At 35.3% G+C, this 20,329-nt stretch overlaps 1 long non-coding RNA gene across 2 annotated transcripts; it reads left to right on the top strand.

Moving 5' to 3' along the window:
- Positions 1-1,683: 1,683 nt before the first annotated feature.
- On the top strand, positions 1,684-16,912 carry LOC131174800 (uncharacterized). Of its 2 annotated transcripts, XR_009145020.1 has the most exons (6): positions 1,684-3,416; positions 3,548-3,638; positions 13,479-13,538; positions 14,194-14,267; positions 15,997-16,056; positions 16,650-16,912. It is a non-coding gene; the product is annotated as an uncharacterized LOC131174800 (long non-coding RNA). The 2 variants fall into 2 exon arrangements; XR_009145019.1 differs by lacking the exons at positions 15,997-16,056; positions 16,650-16,912 and having other exon boundaries at positions 14,194-14,451.
- Positions 16,913-20,329: the final 3,417 nt, after the last annotated feature.

The following is a 20,329-nucleotide window of genomic DNA, read 5'->3' as shown; positions in this document are numbered from 1 at the left end:
GAAATGATGAAATTGAGAAGTGAATTTAAACAAGAAGAGAAGATTTGTGGGCTGTGAATTGTAAAGTAAAAAGGTTTAGGCTTCACACCCAAGGTTCCATATGCATCATTGGATTGTATCACACAACTCAAAGCATAATTGCTAGAATTGGCATCAATAAAAACTTCGAAACAACATTACGAACATAGGTATTTACAGACTCAGAGTAATCATAAACCTTAAGGATCTTCACCTCTAAAAAGTAATCCTTAACCTTCAAGTAATCCTTAAATAACAAGGATTTTAAATAAACACTAGACTCCTACAGAAATCTATATCTTTCTAGAAAATCTGAAATTACAAAATTATCTGTGCGACTTATGTAAAGGATTGACCCTAATATATTTAAATAAACACACAAGTAAAACTATAAAAGAACTAGAAAAAATACTCTAATTTTCCCAATAAATTTCAAATGATAATCCTAAGCTTCTTGAGTATTTGACTGTGAATCTTCCAGTGTTATCAAGGCGAAAGGCGACACTAAGGCGACAGGGGGCCTTATGGCCTTAGGCGAGAGGCGAGGCGAGGCCTTTTTAAAGCAAGGCGCCATAGTCTAAATTACCTAAATTATATATATGTGTGTGTACTTCTAACATATTAACAAATTAAACAATAAATTAAATAACTAATTAACAAGAATTTCAAGTTAAAGTAATAAGAATAACAACAAATTAACAATATTTATAAAAGTTAAACAACTAATTAACAAGAATATCAAATTAAATTAACAAAAATAAGAACAAATTAACAAAGTGAAAGTAAACAAATTAACAACACCCATATAAATTAAACAACTAATCAATAAGAATATCAAGTTAAAGTAACAAGAATAATAACAAATTAATAAATTAACAAAGTTAAAGTAAAAAAAATTAACAAATTAACATTACCCGTATAATTTAAACAACTAATTACCAACTAATTAACAAATTAACAACAAAATATTAAGAATAAAAAGAATAAAAAAGTAAACAAATTAACAATTAAAATAAAAAAAAAACTGAACAAAATAGAAAATTAACAAGACTGCATACCTAATACCCATACAAAGAAAATTATATAAGAAGGAGGAAAAGGAAAAAAAATGGTTTCCGTGAATAATGCCCATACAGAGGAGGAGAGGAAAAGGAAAAAAAAAGGGTTTCCTGTGTCAGAGGAATAGGGAAGAAGAAGAAGAAGAAGAAGAAGAAGAAGAAGAAGAAGAAGAAAGAGGAGGAGAGGAAAAGGAAAAAAAAAAAAGGGTTTCTCAGAGGAATAGGGGAAGAAGAAGAAGAAGAAGAAGAAACAGAGGAGAGAGGAAAAGGAAAAAAAAAAAAAGGGTTTAATAGGGAAGAAGAAGAAGAAGAAGAAGAAGAAAGAGGGAGAGAGAGAGAGAGAGAGAGAGAGAGAGAGAGAGAGAAACCTGAAAGTGCTGCTGAATGCCACAGTTGAGACTTGAGAGTGCCGATCTTTCTTTCTCGTGAGAGCTGAGGCAGGTGGCTTAGGGATTTTTCTTTTATTTGGCTTTAAATAATTAAACAAAAAAAAATTTGTCATTGCATTCTGGGCGTCTGAAGGGCCTCTCGCCTCTTTGGCGCTCTTTGAAGGAACCAGTGCTAGGCGTGAGTGGCGCCCGCCGCGCCTTTAATAACACTGGAATCTTCTTGAATTCATTGATCGCATCATGATTGTAATTTTTATGAAACTCAGTTGTGGTCTTATATTCAACTAGTCTTTAATTCTACTGTAGTGATCAACAAAATGGATAGTCATATCTGTTCCTAGACGCTAGTGCAGCATTTGCTAGCACTTCTCCAGTTCCCAGTTATATTCCACGAGTAAATACACACTAGATGACCTCTGGAACTTTGTAGGAATGAGTCACCAATAGAAAACTACAGTGGAATAGATATTCCAACTTATTAAAATGACAAATTGTTTCTTGGTTCTAAATGTAATACATGGATTCAGGAGAGACGTCAAAACATACCAAATTAACTGCTTAATGCAACACTATCCACTTTGGAACTGTATGACTCACAGAGAGAAAAGGAAGGAAAACATCAAGTGTTTTGAGTGAGTTATGGTCTAAACACTAACTGCTGCCCAAATGGTCAATTTTCAGGCCTTAATTGCACTAATCCGGATTGATCATTTTTCAAGTTACCTTAGAAGCAGAATTTTCGTAAGCTTCTTTCATGAAAGTTGGCACATTTTGTGCCTAGTTTCACCTCCAATTGGTTTCATACCAATTGGAGCCATACACTTAAGGTTCTAAGCTAAAACACACACTGCCCTATTGCTCATTGTCCATCACTCATCAAATGATACATTTAACACTTACCAAATGACACATTCATGCCAATTCTGGTTTGTACCATAACCTAAACACATTTCACAACATATTATTGGTCATTTTGGCAGCTTACAATCACACTCAATATGCACCATTTAGTACAGAATTTTTCAAGCTCAAATTACAACAATTCAATCACCTAACCTAGCTCATTTACATGTCCAACCTCACACCATCATACATATACCCAAGCTGCCATAATAACTACCACAATTCAACATTAATATTCCATAAACTAAACATGAAATAACATTTTTATGGTTCACCAGATCAAGCTGCCGATTCATACATCAGATTCCATTAATTTCCAAGCTTCCAAATTCAAGTACACATTTACATAAACTTAATATACATCATCCAAATAAATTCCTACACACATAAACACTTAATCAACCCTTTAATCTACCATTTACAAGCAAGAATAAACTGTCCTCAAGGAGTTTCCATGGCTGCCAAAAATAAACATCTCCCTTAGAACATCAAACTCCAAAATTCTTTCCACAATTCAAGTACCCATAACCTCCTCACAAACTTTAATGAAGCAATAACCAAAAACACAAACTTACCACTTTGGAAACTCTTCAAAACCTTGACTAAATTTGATCTTCTTGCTGCCTATTTACTGCCCAAGTGGTGTAGAACAGTTTTTGTGAAGGAAGCTAGTAAAAAATATGGCTAAATCATGGTTGCATGGAGCTTGGCCATGGATGGCCATGGAGGTTCTTCAATGGAGGCTCACGGCTGGTTTTTGCAATGTTGAAGAAGATGAGCAATCTGCCCAAAATATGCTGATTATATGGCCACTTAATTGAGTTAGTGGACCACTAACTTAGATTAAACATTTAATATTCTAAAGTTTTCATATTCCCACATTTAACTCCAAATTTTTGCTATTTAAACTATGTACCACCAATTTAATTTTTCATGACATTTTTCAAGTGTAACATCATTTATTTTTAATGGACATTTAGGTTAAAAGACAACTCGGGGTGTCAAATGACCACAATGCCCCTGTTCGGGTTGCATTCTCGATTTTTCGGTAACACCGAGTTTTGTAGTTTTCTCGATTTCTCACTTCTCTTTGTACTAATTAATTAATTTTTTTCTGATATTTTTAATGATATTTATACTTCAATAGATGTCTATTTAAGTCTTAAAAATATTTTTTAGGATTCCCCGCGGTCCAGGGCTAGTCAACGGTCCACGCTGCGGCTTCCCGGTGCAGTCACCCATCGTTAGGGTTCTTGGCTCGCTTAACTTGGTTACATTTCTTTGCTATTATTTTTCCTTTGTTTTTCTTATATTTCATTATTTTATGTCTCCTCACTCATATTGAAGTGTAGTTCTAGGCATTCTAGCTGTCCGGACAACACTGGTCACTGGAGCAATAGAACGCACTACCGAACATAGGGGTGTTACAATTCTCCCCCCCTTAAAATAAATTTTGTCCGCGAAATTTTACCCAATAACCATCTTACAATAGTCATACATTTATTTTCTCCTTTCTATATGATCGTATAATATTCTTTCCTTTGAATTTGTATAAGACTTTTAACAATATAATACAGCGTTTAATTTGTTTGTATAACACCAATCTCCTCTTACTATTGTGCTGTCTAATATTTCGGTTCATGTTCCTTCTTGAATGACCCTTGAGGTCATGTTAGAATCATTTATCTAGTCATTGGTCCTCTGACCATTCTAGTTCATAGTCTTCCTCACATTCGTAACATTTCTTTGTTATATCTAAATCAACTGTTTGAATTTTTACTTCCATAACTCTTTTTATCTATCAATATTCTATAACTTACTTCCTTTTGTACTGAACTATAACTTTTCGATATTCTAACTTTTGAGTTTTAGATCCCTAAGTAGGATTTTCAAACTTATTTCTAACAATTAAATTCTGTCCTGGCATAACTATACAAAAACAGATGCCATTGGCAACTATTCTCATCTAGGTGTACTATCGAGTAGTACGTAGCTCTACACAATAATCTCAAGTTAGTACTGTAATCTGCAGCTTACAGTATAAACATTAAGAACATTGTATAGTTATTACGATACATTCCAATATATCAAACTTTCCTATCTTTTATCCTTTTCGAATTCACTGATATCCGCAACTTATTCTGATTACAATATCCATTAACAATTACTAACAGTAACATCTCTGCCTTCATCTAGAGCAATTCTATTTCTGCATCTTACTTTTACGTCCTCTTGCCTTACATTAAGTAGGCTCGCCAATTAGCTTTATAATTTATGGTGTGTTAGAAAATACTTTTCTCCGATAAACTCTTCCAAAACTAATTTCACTTATTATCACAATCCTTATCTTAAAAAACTAATCACCAATGCATCAAAATTTATTCCCCTGTAAAGGAATAACAACAGAACATATAATTCTAACACTAACATAAAAGTATTCAGACTCCAGGTCAAACAATACATAAACGAAGAGTGCCATCATTCTTTTTAACAAACAATAATGGCGCTCCCTATGGTGATACACTAGGGCAGATGAAGCCCTTTTCAAGTAGTTCTTATAACTGTACCTTCAACTCTGCTGGTGCCATTCTATATGGTGTTATGGAGATTGGATCCACACCAAGCATAACATTAATTTCAAACTGCACCTCTCTCTCCGGAGGTAATCCTGATAATTCATCAGGAAACACATCTGGAAAGTCATATACTGTAGGGATGTCCCTCCATGCTGGACTCCCCACTTGGGTGTCTACCACATGTGCCAAGTATGCTTCACACCCCTTTCTGATCATTTTTCTGGCTAGTGCAGCTGAAATGACGTTTGATGGCAATAGCTGCCTCTCCCCATGTATTACCACATCATCAGATCGAGGAGACCAAAAGTGACTTGACTTCTGATACCAATCATGGCATGACGCCTGGCTAACCAATCCATGCCCAAGATGATATCATAATCTCTTAAGGGCATTTCAATGAAATCAGACAGAAAAATGTGTCATTGGATCACCAAAGGACAATCCTTATACATTATATTAACCCTGACCTCCTGTCCTAGCGGACTTGTTACTAGCACCTCAAAATCCATTTTTGTACATGGAACAGCAATGCAATCAATGATGCTAGCACTCACATAAGAATGGGTAGAACCCGGATCAAATAACACAAACACATCTTGATTAAAAGTTGAGAAGGTACCAGCCACAACATCAGATGTCTCGGCCTCTTCCCTCTGTCTCATTGCGTAGACTCTAACCGAAGCACTGTCTTGCTCTGATTGTTTCACAGTGCCTTGGCTGCCTACTGGGTTACCTCTACCCCTGTCTCTACCTCTGCTGGGTGGTTGTGAACCTCTGGTGACAGGGCTCTGAACTAACCTTTCAGCAATAGTAAAAGGTGGTCCAACTCTACGGGCATTGGTGCAGTCCTTGGCAAAGTGTCCTATGCCTCCACAGTTATAACAGACTCCTATGGCCTTGTAGCATATCCCACCATGACTTTTATCACAAGTTTCATATTGGCATGGAGGGTAGGAACTTCTAGTTGTTCGACGACTGGACCTTGGTGGTCTCTGCCTTGATGATCCACCTATGTTATATCCTTGAGCTCGGGGCTCCTCAAATTCTTTTCTCTTTCTCAAATTACTGCTTGAGCTCTGACCCATAGGTTTCTCCCTCTTCTCTATTTCATGTTACCCTTGTGGGGTTGGAGTCTCAGATTTGGGCTTGGGCCGATGTGATTATCAGCCATTTGTTGAAAGAAAGTGGCCATTTGCTGGGCCATTTATGCAGTAATTTGTATCGGTAAAACTGGTACAGTCGAGCCTTCGACACTTTGTGGAGCTGGGGCCTCAACTTGTATCTCAGCCTCTATCGATTGATCAACTGAACGATCATCCTATTCAATAGTCAATTCAAGGATCTTAGACCTTCTAAACAAATAACACAAGGAGATTTCCTCCCGTTAGTGCATATTTATAATGTAATGTACTGTATGTATCAAACAATGACATTGAGCAGTTGTACTATGAAGAAAGAATATTCAAATTATAGGTGAAAACAGAATTTAAAAACTTTGCTCTGATACCACTAAAACATGTCACACCCTACCCCTCTGTAAGGTGTGATATGATCTCATAGTATACCTAATGAATTACCAACTTCGTCTACTGATAACCCATTAAATACACTACAAGGGATTTTAAAACTTTTCTTACTTATTTTTACAGTGGTGAGCACTATTTACAGGTGTTAAAAAATTTTTTTGAACTGAAGTGAAATAGCTAACACATTGGAATTATTAGTAATTTCTGTAAAAATTTTGGCGGAGTGCCATCTGTTTTTTGAATAAAACAGTTCTTCAAAAACCTGTAAAAAAGCACTTTAAATATATTTCTCAATCTCAACTCCAATATTTGATCAACTCAATATGTTTCTCAACTCAAATCGATAGTAATTTTTCAGTATTTTCAAAGCTGAGATAAAAGAAATATAGTACAAATTTTACAAGCCAAAATAACTCACAATTTATTTTACAACTTCAAGGTACAATTTTAATATACAACTGCTCAAAACCAAGAACACTATATACATACAGTGAACATACATTACAGTACAAAATGCAAAATGTGGTATACTCAGTATACCCAATGATCTCTCGCTGAATGCACTAGCAGCCTAGTCTGCTGCCCTGTCCGTCTGTCTACCTACGACAGCAGTGAAAAGCTATCGCTGAGACAATGTCTCAGTGGTGCACAACATTAACCAAATACAACTTTAAATTACAAATCATAAGTCATATAAATAGTGGATACTGAAACCATAGTTAAATTCAAGACAATGAATGTCATAAAGAATTTGAACTCCATTTCACAATATCACAATAAATCTCAATAAGTCAAAACATGATTAAATTCAAAAGACAGTGAATGTCAATAAGAATTTAAACTCCATTTCACAAATTATCAAAGCTCATAATAACACTATTTAGTCAAATAATTTAAGAAGATAGTGTTGCCAATTCATACACAACTTAAGTCATGACACAAATTTCCGATCAATGCCGCGTTGTATACCACGACAAAGCAATCTACAACCCCACTAATCGAAATCAATGAGGGAGGAAGCTAGCTATATAATGAGTATTCATCCGATCTCAACCTCAACTGGCAAGCCAGAGAGGGAGGAAAATAAACGATCTCAACCCCATAAACGGATGAGGAATAATGTGATACTGTCATGCTAAGTGTGAACACAAAATCAATTCTAAACATTTTATTCAAATGATTCGTGAGAATCCAATAAATTTTCAAAGTCATAATTTCATTCACAAAATGGCAACACAATTCATAATTAACTTCAATTTTCACAAATCACACTAAATAGATTTTTTCACAGTTTCAAACCATTTACAATGCTTTTCAAGCAATAAGTATCCATTTAAACACATTTTTATAATTGAAAACAATAATATACAAATAGTCATAATTTATTTCAATTGAAAAATTCAAAAGAAATAACTGTTGTGCACAAACTCTGATAACTGTCTTCTGGCCTTGACTCAGTATTTCCTTCCCTTTCCCTGAGTCTTTGCTAACTGAGAAACACAATTTGAAGTGTTTCAGTACTCATTTAAACTGTCTCTAACGATAATGCTTGATAATTAATTCACTGAATTCCATTATTTCCTTAGTCAACCTAAGATGTCGACCCTCGATGCATTCTAGGTGAATTAGGTTTTAATGTTACCACTATGTCACATTCAATAGTCTTTTACGGTTGGTACATGTTACCCAATTCATTTCCATGTATATTGTGTTTTCTTGCAATTTGCTGGATTCCGGGATACTAGTTTGACCTAGCCGGACGGCCTAGTTCCCTCGGTTTTTGGGTTTTGGTCAAAACTACAAACTTGTAGATCTATGTCTTATTGCACGCGAGGCAAAATTTCAGGTCATTCTGAGTTTACTAGACCAAGTTATGGTCATTTAACTATTGCTGGTCAGAATGTACTAAAATTGGTCACTTTAAGTCATTTTAGGTCAATTTTGGTTCGGCCAGTTTTTGGACCCGAACTTGTGCAAGCTGTTTGACTTGTTTATGGTCATTTCTGGGCTTTGGTGTCTTCATAAGACTTGTAGATATATGTCTTAACTATTCATGGTCAAAATTTCAAGTCAATTGGACCTGTTTTGAGTGAGTTATGGCCTAAAAACTAACTGCTGCCCAAATGGTCAATTTTTAGGCCTTAATTGCACTAATCCGGATTTGGTCATTTTTCAAGTTACCTTAAAAGCAGAATTTTGGTAAGCTTCCTTCATGAAAGTTGGCACATTTTGTGCCTAGTTTCACCTCCAATTGGTTTCATACCAATTGGAGCCATACATTTAAGGTTCTAAGCCAAAACACACACTGCCTTATTACTCATTGTCCATCACTCATCAAATGATACATTTAAAACTTATCAAATGACACATTCATGCCAATTCTGGTTTGTACCATAACCTAAACACATTTCACAACATATTGTTGGTCATTTTGACAGCTTATTTAGTACAGAATTTTTCAAGCTCAAATTACAACAATTCAATCACCTAACCTAGCTCATTTACATGTCCAACCTCACACCATCATACATATACCCAAGCTGCCATAATAACTACCACAATTCAACATTAATATTCCATAAACTAAACATGAAATAACATTTTTATGGTTCACCAGATCAAGCTGCCGATTCATACATCAGACTCCATTAATTTCCAAGCTTCCAAATTTAATTACACATTTACATATACTTAATATACATCATCCAAATAAATTCCTACACACATAAACACTTAATCAACCCTTTAATCTACCATTTACAAGCAAGAATAAACTGTCCTCGAGGAGTTTCCATGGCTACCAAAAATAAACATCTCCCTTAGAACATCAAACTCCAAAATTTTTTCCACAATTCAAGTACCCATAACCTCCTCACAAACTTTAATGAAGCAATAACCAAAAACACAAACTTACCACTTTGTAAATTCTTCAAAACCTTGTCTAAACTTGATCTTCTTACTGCCTATCTACTGCCCAAGTGGTGTAGAACAGTTTTTGTGAAGGAAGCTAGTGAAAAATATGGCTAAATCATGGTTGCATGGAGCTTGGCCATGGATGGCCATGGAGGTTCTTCAATGGAGGCTCACGGCTGGTTTTTGCAATGTTGAAGAAGATGAGCAATCTGCCCAAAATATGCTGATTATATGGCCACTTAATTGAGTTAGTGGACCACTAACTTAGATTAAACATGTAATATTCTAAAGTTTTCATATTCCCACATTTAACTCCTAATTTTTGCTATTTAAACTATGTACTACCAATTTAATTTTTCACGACATTTTTCAAGTGTAACATCATTTATTTTTAATGGAAATTTAGGTCAAAAGACAACTCGGGGTGTCAAATGATCATAATGCCCCTGTTCGGATTGTATTCTCGATTTTTCAGTAACACCGAGTTTTGTCGTTTTCTCGATTTCTCACTTTTCTTTGTACTAATTAATTAATTTTTCTCTGATATTTCTAATGATATTTATGCTTCAATAGATGTCTATTTAAGTCTTAAAAATATTTTTCAGGATTCCTCGCGGTCCAGGGCTAGTCAATGGTCCACGCTGTAACTTCCCGGTGCGGTCACCCATCACTAGGATTCTCGGCTCGCTTAACTTGGTTACATTTCTTTGCTATTATTTTTCTTTTGTTTTTTTTTTTTGTATTTTCTTTTCTTGTATTTCATTATTTTATGTCTCTTCACTCATATCGAAGTGTAGTTCTAAGCATTCTAGCTGTCCGGACAACACTGATCACTGGAGCAGTAGAACACACTACCAAACATAGGGGTGTTACAGTAAGGTATTACTGCTGATAGATGTCAGTGGGTACCATAATCAAAATAAGTTTAAGATATTAGTGGATTTGAAAGAAATAAGATATAGGGAAGTTTGATCTATTGGGATGTATCGTAGTAACTATGCAATATTCTTTATGTTTGTGCTGTAAGCTGTAGATTACAGTACTGACTCAGGATTTATTGTGTAGAGCTACGTACTACCCAATAGTACACAAGAATAAGAATAGTTGCAAACGGCATCTGTTTTGGTACAGTTATGATAAGATAAAGTTTTCTTTTTAGAAAGGAGTTTGAAAATCCTAACCTGGGATTTAAAACTCTAAAGTTAGAATATTGAAAGGTTATAGTTCAGTACAAAAGAAAATAATGACTACACATCAGTGCAAAATAAGCTATAGAATATCGATGGATAAACAAAATAAATAAAACAGTAAAAAATGAGAAAAATACTAGATGAGGAACTGCCACCAAGGCAAGCAATTTACTTAAGATGCGTAACGATATTCCGAACTATTTTATCAAGAAAGAAATAAGTTAAACCAAAGCAAACAAGATAGTGCAAAATGGCACATAGGCCTTGGTCATAAATGGAGATGGTAAGATAATGGTTATAGACCTATGGCCAAGAAAGAAAAGACTACAAAAGAAAATAATTGCTAAAACAACAGCAAGAAAAGACTAAAATATTCTAAACTCAATTGAAGGTTACATCAAATGATTAAGAGATTTGATAAGAAAAGAGTAAAACTAAGTTCTCACCCATAGGATAACACGAGGTCCTAGAAAAGCGGATCCACTAGCACACATATTTGCTTACCTCTAAAATTGAAATGAAATTGAATCTAACTTATGACAAAAGCTCATAAGAAACTTGGCACACGAGGTAAGCAATCGATGAGTAAATAATATTAGTTAAAGTACTAAGGAACCATCATTCAGGCCAAGAAGTTACTAGGAGAGTGAATAGGATATGAGGAGACAGCACCCACAACTGTTCAGAGACTGATACCAGGTAAAATTTCGAGGACAAAATTATTTTAGGGGGGGGGGGGGAAGAATTGTAACACCCCTATTTGCATAGCTTGGTATATTTCACTATTCCGATGATCGGAGTCGGTCCGAACAATTAAGGGGATTAGAACCATACTTAAGATAACTAGATAAGCCATAAACACAAATAATTAGTAATTGTCAATTAGTTAAGTATAAATAAGAAAAACAGAACATAAGAACTTAAACGAGCCGAGAGTCACAGCGATGGGTGACCTTCTCGGAAACGACTGCAAAGTCGATTTAAACTCAAATTTAGAACCGTAAAATGTGACGTCGCGTTCCTTAGGACCATTACGAACACAGTGGAAAAGAGAAAATCATGAAAAAGAACTGTTAAGCCAGTCAAATAATTAGGTCAGGGATCCAGAAGAAATATTGAATTATTTGCAAACCGGCTTGAACCGGCGATGGGCAATTTGGTCAATTGACCCTGAGAGCTGACTCCTGACCTAACTGTCCAATAAAATCGGAGAAAAGAAAATTTTGGGATCAAGAATTAAATTAAAGAACTAATAGAAAAATAAATAAAAAAAAAGAAAATGAAAAAGGTGTAGGAAGATGACATCATGCATGACATCATGCATGATGCCATAAATAGTATAATTAATAAATTCAATTAATTAGATATTTTTGGTCTTCCATAAGATAAAGACATAAAGAAAAGAAAAGAAAAAAAAAAAACTAAAAGCCTTCTTCCTCATCCAAGGTTGCCGCCTCCCTTCCCTCTCCCAAAGCTCCCTCACCAAAACTCTATTAAAGCTCATTTTTGAGCTTGAAGAACCAAAATCCCACCATAGAAAATTGTCCTACCATAACTAGACTTTGTTTAGGCAACTACGAAAGAAGATTCAAGGAAAAGACAAAAGAAAAATTTGAAGAAAAGAAGAAAGAAAATTCTACACTAAGGTTAGTGATTCAAACTTGAAACTTTTAGTTTAATCTTTGTGATTTTAGCTTAAGGAACCTAGAAATGAACATAAAATCAAAAGAAAACATTTGTAGAGGACCAAAGGGAATTTCAGCCATCCATGGATGTATGAGAATATGATGTGTTTTGAATGAATTAAATTTGTTAGTAAGCTTGTATGGAAGTGGTAGTAAGATTGAAATGCTTAAATGTGATTAAATGCAATAATTTAGTAAGTTAGGGTTTTGGGACACTTAGGGTTAGAGACAAAAATGTAAAAAAATTGGTAAAAGATGTCTTGGACTTAGTTTGAAGTAAGAAATGGTCAACGGTGACTAAATGAAGTGTGTTGGAATGGTTGGAGTTAAGGCCAAATTCGGATTGAGTATGGCAGCATGACCAAGTTACCTTTGAAGGACCAAAAATGAAATTTTACAAGTTCAATTGGTATGAGACCAATTGGGAATGAAAATAGACACTAAATGACACAATTTTCATTTAGAAAGCATGCCCAATAAGTGACCAAAACCTAGTGAACAAATTAACCAAACTTAGAAAATTTCAGTCTGTCCCTGTACAAACTGACCAAATGAACATTGTTTGTTCATTTGGCCATAACTTGAGCTAGGAAGGTTTAAATGACCTGAAATTTTACCAGTGGACAGTTTAGATATAGACCTAAAACTTTCATGAAGAATACAAACTCAAATTATGCCATTAACCAAGTCATTTGGCCACCCAAAATTGGTGACCTAAAACTGTCAGAACCAAAATTTGCCCAGAAAACTGGTTAGAGTCTAATCCGGCAGCCATGGTTCAAATGGGTATAACTTGAAACAAAACTCCAATTGGAGTGATTCAAAAAGGAGAATAAACTTAAGACAATAGGAAACATTTTCTATGAAGAAAGTTTTGTGAAATTCTAATAGTAAAATGACCAATGGAACAATGCAACTCAAGACACCAAAACTGAAAATTTGCAAATTTTCCTAAAAGACTTAGAATTTGAGTAAACAACCAAAATCAACAAATTTAGTGACCAAAATGTGGTATGTGAGTGAAGTTGGAATTCCCATACCTATTAAGCCTTAGAAAGTCAACAAATTGACTTGAATAGTATCATGAATAGTAATTCCAAAATGAAAATTTCCAAGAATGTTAGTTTAAGCATATTTTGGCTAGAATTAAGTATTTATGAATTAATTATTGGATTTACTGTGAAATAAGGTACTGAAACACTATAAATTTCGTGTTTCAGCTGAAAAAGACCCATAAGGTATACGGGACTGAGTCAAGGCCTAGAGGCGACTCACGTCAGGTTTGTGCACAATAAACCTTAATTTATCGTTTTCTCATAGAAAATTTGTTTAGTTATGCATTGTGAAATTATTGTATTAATTATGGGTTTTGAGAACTACTATGTTGCCACTTGTGAATGGAAATTTGATTTTGAAAATTGATTGTGTTTGCCATAAACTATTTGAATAACTTGATTTAACTTATTTTAATTTCACACTTGGCGTGACAATATTAATATGTTCCTTCTTCACTTGTGGGGTGAGTTTGATATTTGATCACTTTCCTCCCTCTCTGGCTTTCCAGTCTGAGGGGCGAGTTTGGATGAGTACTCATTAGCTAGCTAGCCACCTCCCTCATTGATTTCTATTAGTGGGGTGAGTATGCCTTGTCGTGATGTACACACGACATGTTCAAAAATTTTATGTCATGGCCTAAGTTGTGTTATTGTTTGGCAATACTATGTTTATTAAATTGTTTGATCAAGTTGTGCTGTATTAAGCTTTGAAACTTATGATTTGTTATAAATGTGATTTGAGAAAAAAAATTGTGAAATGCGATTATGAGATTTTTGAATGATGATTTGTTCATAAATGTTTTATATTATGCATTTTATGCTTTATTGTGCACCACTAAGTATTTATATACTCAGCGATAGCTTTAACTTACTGTCGCAGATAGGGAAAAAGACATAGCAGCAGAGCAAGCTGCTATAGTTAGAGAGGAGCACAATTTAAGAATTTTTGTACGGGTATTTGTCTATACCCTAGTAGTTTAGTTTGATGTAAATATGATAGTATGCATATGTATCTCTGTAATTTGAGCAGTTGTACAGATAAAATTATAATAATATTATTTTTGAGATTTTGCATCTGTAAATCAACTTATGAATGTAAAATTAAATATTTAATATGCAATGTGCATGAGTTATGAAATGTTTTGAGATATTAATTTTTGATTTGAAATTTAGATTTTGAATTGAAGTGTTGCTATTGTTGTTGATTTGAAGTTTGGTGGTTGCAATTGGAGTTGTGATTGAAAAATATATTGGGAGTGTTTCTATTTTCAAGTTTTGAAGAACTGTTTTCTCAAAATACAGACGGCACTCTGCCGAAATTTTTATAAAAATTACAGAGATTTTAAATATCCAAAAATTTGATTTATGTTTAGACTCTAAATGAAGGTTTTTAATATTAAAAACAAAACTTTACCCACCAATTCCAAAATGAACGAAAATTGTTTTAAAATCCTTGTAGCATACTTAATGGATTACCGGTAGGTGAATTACGGTAATTCATTAGGTGTACTACGGGAACATATTATATCTTATGAGGAGTAGGATGTGACAGGACGACCAGAGTAATTTGGGCCAGTTATGGTTTAATATGAATATACATGTGTTTTGATGGAATTAAAATTGTATCTAAGCTTGATTGAGTTGAGGAAGTATGTTATATGTGTTGAATTGGTTAAATGTAACAAATTGTGTGAATTAGGGTTTGGACCTAAGGTTTTGGACGCCAAAAATTTGAGAAATGGTCAAATGATATGTTTGACCATGTTTGAGATGAAAAATGGTCATTTGTGATCAATTGATGTATGTTGAAAGTGTTAGAATTAGGTTTAGATTTGGATTGGATGTGGGCAGTACGCAGGCAGTATGACCAAGGTCCCTTTCATGGATCAAAACTGAAAATTTACAAGCCCAATTGGTGTGAGGCCAATTGGGAATGAAACTAGACACAAAATGAGACATTTTTTATTTAGGAATCATGTTCAAAAAGTGACTAAAACCTAGTGAACAAATTGACCAAATCCGGATTAGGCAATCTAACCTGTACAAAAATGACTAAATGAACAGTGTTGGCCATAACTTGGGCTAGGCAGGTCTAAATGAGCTAAACTTTTACCAGAAGAATGCTGAGATATAGACTTAAAACTTTCATGAGGAACACAAACCCAAATTATGCCCTTAACCAAGTCATTTAGCCACCCAAAATTGGTAACCTAAAATTGCCAGAACCAGAATTTGCCCAGAAAATCTGAGTAAGTCCAATCTGGCAGCTACGATTCAAATGGCTATAACTTGAGCTACAAAACTCCAATTGGAGTGATTAAAAAGGAGAATAAATTTAAGACAATAAGAAACAATTTCTATGAAGAAAACTTAGCCAAATTCTAAAAGGAAAATGACCAATAGAATAGTGCAACATAAGACACCAAAATTGAAAATTTGCAATTTTGCCTTAAAGACCTAAGTTTTAAAAAAATAACCAAAACCAACAAAATTGGTAACCAAAATGTGGTATGTGAGTACAGTTGGAGTTCCCATACCTTTTAATATAAGAAAGTCAATATTTTGACTTGAATAGTACCATGAATAGTAACATTAACATGAAAATTTGCAAGAATGTAAGTTTAAACATATTGGAATTGTTGTGAGGCAAAGTTACTGAGACACTATAAATTTTGTGTTTCAGCTGAAAAAAACCCAGAAGGTCTGAGAGACCGAGTCAAAGCCTAAAGGTGACTCACGTCAGGTTTGTGCACAATAAACCTTATTTGAACATTTTGTCATTGAAAAATTGATTTAGTATGATTTATAAAAATTTGGTGTTAGTCATGAATTGTGTTGCCACTTTGTGAATGAAACTGTGACTTTGAAAATTTATTAGATTTCTCATGAATTATTTAAATAAAATGTTTGAAATTGATTTCTGATTCACACTTAACATGACAGTGCCTTATTATTCCTCCTCCATTTATGGGGTGAGATCGATTATTTTCCTCCCTCTTTGGTTTACCAGTTGAGGTTGTAGATCGGATGAGTACTCATTAGCTAGCTAACCACCTCCCTCATTGATTTCAATTAGTGGGGTTGTAGATCGCTTTGTTGTGGTGTACAACGCAGCATTGATCGAAAATTTTGTGTTATGGCTTAAGTTGTATATGAATTGGCAACACTGAGTTTATTAAATTATTTGACCAAAATTATGCTACAATGAGTGTTGATAATTTGTGAAATATTTAAATTGTGATTTATCAATGAATGTTTTATGTACTGCATTTCGAATTTTTACTGTGCACCACTGAGTATTTTAATACTCAGCGATAGCTTATTTTGCTATCGCAGATAAGAGTAAGGAAAAAATAACAGAGTGAGCTGTTGAACTGGAAAAGCCTTCGCTGATCTTTTGTACGGGTATTATTTATACCCTTATAGTTAATTGATGTAAATATTGTAATGTTTTATATATCAATGTAAAGTTGAGCAGTTATATAATAAATTGTAATAATGATATTTTGGATTTCCTTTTTGTAAATTAAGATTTGTATTTGTAAATTTCGTACTATATACAATGTGAATGAAATTGTAAAATATTTTGAGATGACAAATTTTTGGTTGAATTGTGGAATGAATGGAATTGTGTTGACTTGAGTTGATTTGGGTTGGGAGTTGTGGAAAAATTTATTGAAAGTGTTTTTCTCAGGTATTTGAAGAACTATTTTCTCAAAATACACATGGCACTCTGCCAAAATTTTTATAAAATTTGCGAAAAAATAAAATGGGACAAAAATTTCAAGTAGTTTTAAAACTTCAAATAAATAATTTTAATTCCTACCAAAATGCTTACCACTTCCAAAATGTAAGAAAATGGTTTTAAAATCCCTTGTATGATACTTAATGAGTTATCGGTAGTTCATTAGGTATTCTACGGGATCATGTCATGCCTTACAGTGGAGTGAGATGTGACATGTTTTCGTGGTATCAGAGCAAGGTTTTTCAATAAATTTTGATTATGTGTATGAATATTTCTTTGATAAGTACAACTGCTCAAGTGTCTTTAATTGATACATATGACATATTTACATCATGAATATGTACTAATGGAGGTCAACCTCCTTGTGTTTGATCTTAGGAAGTAGAAATTTTTGGGAAACGGAATGGAAGAGGAAGATCATTCTGTGGAACAATCTGTCGAGGCTGAGGTTCAAGGGGAAGCCCCAGCACTCCAGAACGTGAGTGGGTCAGCCACTCCAGCTCCTACTCTAGTGCCACAGTTTCCTGCTCAGTTTGTACAGCAGATGGCTACGTTTTTCCAACAAATGGCGGGAAATATGCCACCTCAAGCTCAGATGCAAGCACCCAAAATTAATGAAATTTGGGGCCACCGAGTTTAAGGGTACTGTGAATCCACTGGAGGCTGAACAGTGGTTAGAAAGAATGGAAAGGGTATTCAGAAAACTACAGTGTGCCGAAGAATTAAAATTTGAATATTTCGTATCTCTTCTGCAAGGGAATGCATATGAATGGTGGAAGACCATCCCCTACAGCCTAGTTGAGCCACCTGTGCTGACATGGACAGACTTCCTAAGGGAATTCAGGCAAAAATGGGTTCCTATGCGTATGTAGATATGAAATTACAAGAATTCTTGAGCCTGAAGCAAGGAGACAGAACAATAGCAGAGTATGAGTGAGACTTTTCAAGGCTAAGCCACTATACAGGAAGCTTAGTCTCCACTCCCAGAGATAGATGTAAGAGGTTTGAGGCTGGGTTGAGGCCTAGCTTAAGAATGCAAGTTGTGGGATTCAGACACCAGAATTTTTCTGAGTTGATTTCACAAGCCCTGGAACTGGAAAGGATAGAATCAGAAGGGGCAGTGAAAAAGAGTACACAAGAGAAAAAGAAAACTGAAAAGGTTACTGGCCAAGCTACCGAGAGTGGCTCTGGGAAAAGAAAACAGTTTGGAGGATCTAGCTCTCGCAGATCTGGCAGAGGCAGATTCTCTGGCCAAAGACCACCCCGGTCTGGTCAGCAGACCCAGCAAGCACCTCGAGGAGCTCTATCAGTACGGCAGTGTGAAACTTATGGTAGAACACATGGTGGGGTTTGTTTCAAGGCCACAAGTGCATGTTTTAACTATGGAGGGAGTGGATATTTTGCTAAGAATTGTACTAGTCCACGCCAATCTGGACCTTCTACTACATCTGAGAGATCAGCCTAAGTCTCTGCACCTAGAGGGTCACAGCCAGCTGGTAGAGGTAGAGGCAGAGGTAGGGGTCCTGGTAATACTCCTGAAAGTCAAAGTACTGTTAACCAGCCAGTACCCTGTGGCGCACCAGTCAGAGTGTATACAATGCGTTAGAGGGAGGAGGCTGAAATGTCAGACATAGTAGCTGGTATTTTCTCCATCCTTAACCAAGATGTATATGTGTTGTTTGATCCTGGCTCCACACATTCATATATCAGTGCTAGTGTGATGTGTTCTACTGCTATTCAGTGTGTACCAATGGACTATGATGTGCTAGTAACTAATCCATTAGGCCAGGAGGTCAGGGTAAATAAACTATATAGGGATTGTCCTCTGGTGATCCAAGGACACACTTTTCTGTCTAATTTGATTGAAATGCCCTTCAGAGATTATGATATCATCTTTACAGAAATTACTAATAATTCAAATGTGTTAGCTGTTTTCACTTTAGTTCAAAAAAAATTTTTAACACGTGTAAATAGTGCTCACCACTGTAAAAAGAAGTAAGAAAAGTTTTAAAATCCCTTATAGTGTATTTAATGGGTTATCAGGAGATGAAGTTGGTAATTCATTAGGTATACTATGGGATCATGTTATGCCTTACGGAGGTGTAGGGTGTGACATGTTTTAGTGGCATCAGAGCTAGTTTTTAAATTTTGTTTTCACCTGTAAATTGACTATTCTTTCTTCATAGTACAACTGCTCAATGTCATTGTTTGATACATACAGTACATTATATTATAAATATGTACTAACAGGAGAAAATCTCCTTGTGTTATTTGATCAGGAGGTTTAAAATCCTCGAATTGACTATGGAAGAGGGTGATCATTCAGTCGATCAATCGATAGAGGCTGAGGTGTAAGGAGATGCCCCAGCCCTATATAATGTCAAGGATCAAAGACTAGCCCCTCGATCGCAGCTTCTGCTCAGTTCGCTCAGCAGATGGCTGTAATGTTCCAAAAGATGGCTGGTAATGTGCCTACTCAAGTCCCACTATAGACACCAGTGGTACAACCACAGTCTTCTGCTAGGCAGTATGACAAATTAATGAAATATGGGGCTACTGAGTTTAAGGGGACAGTAGATCCTCTAGAGGCAGAACAATGGTTAGAGAGAATGGATAGGGTGTTCAAGAAGTTACATTGTACAGAGGAGCTCAGGTTTGAATATTCAGTGTCTCTGCTACAGGGGGATGCATATGATTGGTGGAAAACCATTCCCCATAGTCTGGTAGAACCTTCAGTGCTAACATGGAATGATTTTCTATGGGAGTTCAGATAAAAATATGTCCCTGATGCTTATGTGGACCAGAAGCTGCAAGAGTTCCTAAGTCTGAAACAGGGGAGTAGATCGGTGGCTGAATATGAAAAAGAATTTTCCTGCCTGAGCCATTATGTAGTAAGTCTACTTGCTACCAGCAGAGAGAGATGTAAAAGGTTTGAAACCGGCTTGAAGCCCAGTATCAGATTACAAGTGGTCGGATTCAAACATACTAACTTCTCTGAACTTATTTTTCAAGCACTGGAATTAGAAAGAATCGAGTTAGAAGCAGCCCCTGAGAAAAAGAAATCAGAAAAGTCAGAAAAGAGGGGAAATCAGTAGAATAGAGTTCCAGTGGTCCTACTGGAAAGAGGAAGAACCATGGGGGACATAGTAGAGGTGGTCAGAAGTCTGGTAGGGGAAGATATTGACAGAAACCTCCTCTATCTGGTTAGCAGAGTACCAGAAGTTCCTACCCTTCCCGCCAATGTGAAACTTGTGGAAGAAATCATGGTGGG

This window comes from Hevea brasiliensis, chromosome 16, assembly GCF_030052815.1.
Source record: "Hevea brasiliensis isolate MT/VB/25A 57/8 chromosome 16, ASM3005281v1, whole genome shotgun sequence".
Lineage (NCBI taxonomy): Eukaryota > Viridiplantae > Streptophyta > Magnoliopsida > Malpighiales > Euphorbiaceae > Hevea > Hevea brasiliensis.
Note: the sequence above shows the minus strand (reverse complement) of the source record. Positions and strands in the feature narration are given on the sequence as shown.